Source organism: Salmo salar, unplaced genomic scaffold (assembly GCF_905237065.1).
Source record: "Salmo salar unplaced genomic scaffold, Ssal_v3.1, whole genome shotgun sequence".
Lineage (NCBI taxonomy): Eukaryota > Metazoa > Chordata > Actinopteri > Salmoniformes > Salmonidae > Salmo > Salmo salar.
In genome coordinates this window covers 10,001-15,108 of record NW_025548191.1, presented here as the reverse complement: position 1 = coordinate 15,108, position 5,108 = coordinate 10,001, and the positions used below count along the sequence as shown (strand labels likewise).

The window sequence follows — 5,108 nt, the reverse complement described above, 5'->3', positions numbered from 1 at the left end:
GAGGTGGGGAAATGCTGGGTGAGAGATAGACATTCGTGAAGCGGTCCTTATTGGGGAGTGAGACAAGCTTGCAGTCTTAGGCCAACTTTATTCAAAATTTTGAAATTAATTGGGGAGTTAGGCAAGGTTGCAGACTGAGTTCACCTTTTTTCAAAATGTACAAATTAATTGGGGAGCGAGACAAGGTTGCACTCTGAGTCCAACTTTACTCAATATATACAAATGAATTGGAGAGGGAGACAGGGTTTCAATCTTAGTCCAGCTCTATTAAACATAACAAACTTGAATGTCACAACATTTTAAACAGACATCAAAGTTAGTCTCTCTCTCTCTCTCTCTCACTAATTGGGGAGTTAGTTATAAGTATCTTTTGCCAGGCCATGTTGCAGAAAATGGGGGAAGGGTGGGAAGTGGTTGGGGCAGAGGAACAAAGACTTGGGGAGGAGCAACTTAAATGTCACAACATTTTAAACAGACATCAAAGTTAGTCCTCTCTCTCTTTTCTCTCTCTCTCTCTCTCTCTCTCTCTCTCTCTCTCTCTACTAATTGGGGAGTTAGTTATAAGTATCTTTTGCCAGGCCATGTTGCAGAAAATGGGGAAGGGTGGGAAGTGGTTGGGGCAGAGGAACAAAGACTTGGGGAGGAGCAACTTAAATGTCACAACATTTTAAACAGACATCAAAGTTAGTCTCTCTCTCTCTCTCTCTCTCTCTCTCTCTCTCTCTCTCTCCTCTCTCTCTCTCTCTCTCTCTCTCTCTCTCTCTCTCTCTCTCTCTCTCTCTCTCTCTCTCTCTCTCTCTCCTCTCTCTCTCTCTCTCTCTCTCTACTAATTGGGGAGTTAGTTATAAGTATCTTTTGCCAGGCCATGTTGCTGAAAATGGGGGAAGGGTGGGAAGTGGTCGGGGCAGAGGAACAAAGACTTGGGGAGGAGCAACTTAAAGCAGCAGGTGAGGGGTTAGAGACCAAGAGCCCTGAATCATAAAAGGCTTAGGGTAGTTTTTGAGAGTCTGAAGGTCAGTTTGAACCCTGTTTGACCCCAACCATGACCAGAACCATCAGAGGGGTTGTGTTCTATATATGAGGGCCTCTCTTAGGTTTGTATTGTGCTTGCTTTGGCAGCACATATACTAAAATTGGATCGATACAGAGAAGATTAGCATGGCCCCTGCGAAAGGATGACACGCAAATCCGTGAAGCGCTCCTTATTTTCCTCACACTTATTTTCGAGACACAGAACAATTGGAACCAAACAGAGAAGATTGGCCGGTAGTGATGGGGGAAATCAATTGCCAATTCTTCTCAGTCTAAGGAGGTGGGGAAATGCTGGGTGAGAGATAGACATTCGTGAAGCGGTCCTTATTGGGGAGTGAGACAAGCTTGCAGTCTTAGGCCAACTTTATTCAAAATTTTGAAATTAATTGGGGAGTTAGGCAAGGTTGCAGACTGAGTTCACCTTTTTTCAAAATGTACAAATTAATTGGGGAGCGAGACAAGGTTGCACTCTGAGTCCAACTTTACTCAATATATACAAATGAATTGGAGAGGGAGACAGGGTTTCAATCTTAGTCCAGCTCTATTAAACATAACAAACTTGAATGTCACAACATTTTAAACAGACATCAAAGTTAGTCTCTCTCTCTCTCTCTCTCTACTAATTGGGGAGTTAGTTATAAGTATCTTTTGCCAGGCCATGTTGCAGAAAATGGGGGAAGGGTGGGAAGTGGTTGGGGCAGAGGAACAAAGACTTGGGGAGGAGCAACTTAAATGTCACAACATTTTAAACAGACATCAAAGTTAGTCTCTCTCTCTCTCTCTCTCTCTCTCTCTCTCTCTCTCTCTCTCTCTCTCTCTCTCTCTCTCTCTCTCTCTCTCTCTCTCTCTCTCTCTCTCTCTCTCTCTCTCTCTCTACTAATTGGGGAGTTAGTTATAAGTATCTTTTGCCAGGCCATGTTGCTGAAAATGGGGGAAGGGTGGGAAGTGGTCGGGGCAGAGGAACAAAGACTTGGGGAGGAGCAACTTAAAGCAGCAGGTGAGGGGTTAGAGACCAAGAGCCCTGAATCATAAAAGGCTTAGGGTAGTTTTTGAGAGTCTGAAGGTCAGTTTGAACCCTGTTTGACCCCAACCATGACCAGAACCATCAGAGGGGTTGTGTTCTATATATGAGGGCCTCTCTTAGGTTTGTATTGTGCTTGCTTTGGCAGCACATATACTAAAATTGGATCGATACAGAGAAGATTAGCATGGCCCCTGCGAAAGGATGACACGCAAATCCGTGAAGCGCTCCTTATTTTCCTCACACTTATTTTCGAGACACAGAACAATTGGAACCAAACAGAGAAGATTGGCCGGTAGTGATGGGGGAAATCAATTGCCAATTCTTCTCAGTCTAAGGAGGTGGGGAAATGCTGGGTGAGAGATAGACATTCGTGAAGCGGTCCTTATTGGGGAGTGAGACAAGCTTGCAGTCTTAGGCCAACTTTATTCAAAATTTTGAAATTAATTGGGGAGTTAGGCAAGGTTGCAGACTGAGTTCACCTTTTTTCAAAATGTACAAATTAATTGGGGAGCGAGACAAGGTTGCACTCTGAGTCCAACTTTACTCAATATATACAAATGAATTGGAGAGGGAGACAGGGTTTCAATCTTAGTCCAGCTCTATTAAACATAACAAACTTGAATGTCACAACATTTTAAACAGACATCAAAGTTAGTCTCTCTCTCTCTCTCTCTCTACTAATTGGGGAGTTAGTTATAAGTATCTTTTGCCAGGCCATGTTGCAGAAAATGGGGGAAGGGTGGGAAGTGGTTGGGGCAGAGGAACAAAGACTTGGGGAGGAGCAACTTAAATGTCACAACATTTTAAACAGACATCAAAGTTAGTCTCTCTCTCTCTCTCTCTCTCTCTCTCTCTCTCTCTCTCTCTCTCTCTCTCTCTCTCTCTCTCTACTAATTGGGGAGTTAGTTATAAGTATCTTTTGCCAGGCCATGTTGCAGAAAATGGGGGAAGGGTGGGAAGTGGTTGGGGCAGAGGAACAAAGACTTGGGGAGGAGCAACTTAAATGTCACAACATTTTAAACAGACATCAAAGTTAGTCTCTCTCTCTCTCTCTCTCTCTCTCTCTCTCTCTCTCTCTCTCTCTCTCTCTCTCTCTCTCTCTCTCTCTCTCTCTCTCTCTCTCTCTCTCTCTCTCTCTCTCTCTCTCTCTCTCTACTAATTGGGGAGTTAGTTATAAGTATCTTTTGCCAGGCCATGTTGCTGAAAATGGGGAAGGGTGGGAAGTGGTCGGGGCAGAGGAACAAAGACTTGGGGAGGAGCAACTTAAAGCAGCAGGTGAGGGGTTAGAGACCAAGAGCCCTGAATCATAAAAGGCTTAGGGTAGTTTTTGAGAGTCTGAAGGTCAGTTTGAACCCTGTTTGACCCCAACCATGACCAGAACCATCAGAGGGGTTGTGTTCTATATATGAGGGCCTCTCTTAGGTTTGTATTGTGCTTGCTTTGGCAGCACATATACTAAAATTGGATCGATACAGAGAAGATTAGCATGGCCCCTGCGAAAGGATGACACGCAAATCCGTGAAGCGCTCCTTATTTTCCTCACACTTATTTTCGAGACACAGAACAATTGGAACCAAACAGAGAAGATTGGCCGGTAGTGATGGGGGAAATCAATTGCCAATTCTTCTCAGTCTAAGGAGGTGGGGAAATGCTGGGTGAGAGATAGACATTCGTGAAGCGGTCCTTATTGGGGAGTGAGACAAGCTTGCAGTCTTAGGCCAACTTTATTCAAAATTTTGAAATTAATTGGGGAGTTAGGCAAGGTTGCAGACTGAGTTCACCTTTTTTCAAAATGTACAAATTAATTGGGGAGCGAGACAAGGTTGCACTCTGAGTCCAACTTTACTCAATATATACAAATGAATTGGAGAGGGAGACAGGGTTTCAATCTTAGTCCAGCTCTATTAAACATAACAAACTTGAATGTCACAACATTTTAAACAGACATCAAAGTTAGTCTCTCTCTCTCTCTCTCTCTCTCTCACTAATTGGGGAGTTAGTTATAAGTATCTTTTGCCAGGCCATGTTGCAGAAAATGGGGGAAGGGTGGGAAGTGGTTGGGGCAGAGGAACAAAGACTTGGGGAGGAGCAACTTAAATGTCACAACATTTTAAACAGACATCAAAGTTAGTCTCTCTCTCTCTCTCTCTCTCTCTCTCTCTCTCTCTCTCTCTCTCTCTCTCTCTCTCTCTCTCTCTCTCTCTCTCTCTCTCTCTCTCTCTCTCTCTCTCTCTCTCTCTCTCTCTCTCTCTCTTACTAATTGGGGAGTTAGTTATAAGTATCTTTTGCCAGGCCATGTTGCTGAAAATGGGGGAAGGGTGGGAAGTGGTCGGGGCAGAGGAACAAAGACTTGGGGAGGAGCAACTTAAAGCAGCAGGTGAGGGGTTAGAGACCAAGAGCCCTGAATCATAAAAGGCTTAGGGTAGTTTTTGAGAGTCTGAAGGTCAGTTTGAACCCTGTTTGACCCCAACCATGACCAGAACCATCAGAGGGGTTGTGTTCTATATATGAGGGCCTCTCTTAGGTTTGTATTGTGCTTGCTTTGGCAGCACATATACTAAAATTGGATCGATACAGAGAAGATTAGCATGGCCCCTGCGAAAGGATGACACGCAAATCCGTGAAGCGCTCCTTATTTTCCTCACACTTATTTTCGAGACACAGAACAATTGGAACCAAACAGAGAAGATTGGCCGGTAGTGATGGGGGAAATCAATTGCCAATTCTTCTCAGTCTAAGGAGGTGGGGAAATGCTGGGTGAGAGATAGACATTCGTGAAGCGGTCCTTATTGGGGAGTGAGACAAGCTTGCAGTCTTAGGCCAACTTTATTCAAAATTTTGAAATTAATTGGGGAGTTAGGCAAGGTTGCAGACTGAGTTCACCTTTTTTCAAAATGTACAAATTAATTGGGGAGCGAGACAAGGTTGCACTCTGAGTCCAACTTTACTCAATATATACAAATGAATTGGAGAGGGAGACAGGGTTTCAATCTTAGTCCAGCTCTATTAAACATAACAAACTTGAATGTCACAACATTTTAAACAGACATCA

General features: G+C 43.9%; 4 non-coding genes across 4 annotated transcripts; all 4 read left to right on the top strand.

The window, feature by feature from the left end:
* Positions 1–1,103: 1,103 nt before the first annotated feature.
* LOC123732771 (U6 spliceosomal RNA) lies at positions 1,104–1,210 on the top strand. Its single transcript, XR_006763403.1, has one exon. It is a non-coding gene; the product is annotated as a U6 spliceosomal RNA (small nuclear RNA).
* A 975-nt stretch (positions 1,211–2,185) lies between these two features.
* Positions 2,186–2,292, top strand: LOC123732770 (U6 spliceosomal RNA). Its single transcript, XR_006763402.1, has one exon. It is a non-coding gene; the product is annotated as a U6 spliceosomal RNA (small nuclear RNA).
* Positions 2,293–3,487: 1,195 nt separating this feature from the next.
* LOC123732775 (U6 spliceosomal RNA) lies at positions 3,488–3,594 on the top strand. Its single transcript, XR_006763407.1, has one exon. It is a non-coding gene; the product is annotated as a U6 spliceosomal RNA (small nuclear RNA).
* Positions 3,595–4,589: 995 nt separating this feature from the next.
* LOC123732774 (U6 spliceosomal RNA) lies at positions 4,590–4,696 on the top strand. The gene has a single exon (XR_006763406.1). It is a non-coding gene; the product is annotated as a U6 spliceosomal RNA (small nuclear RNA).
* Positions 4,697–5,108: the final 412 nt, after the last annotated feature.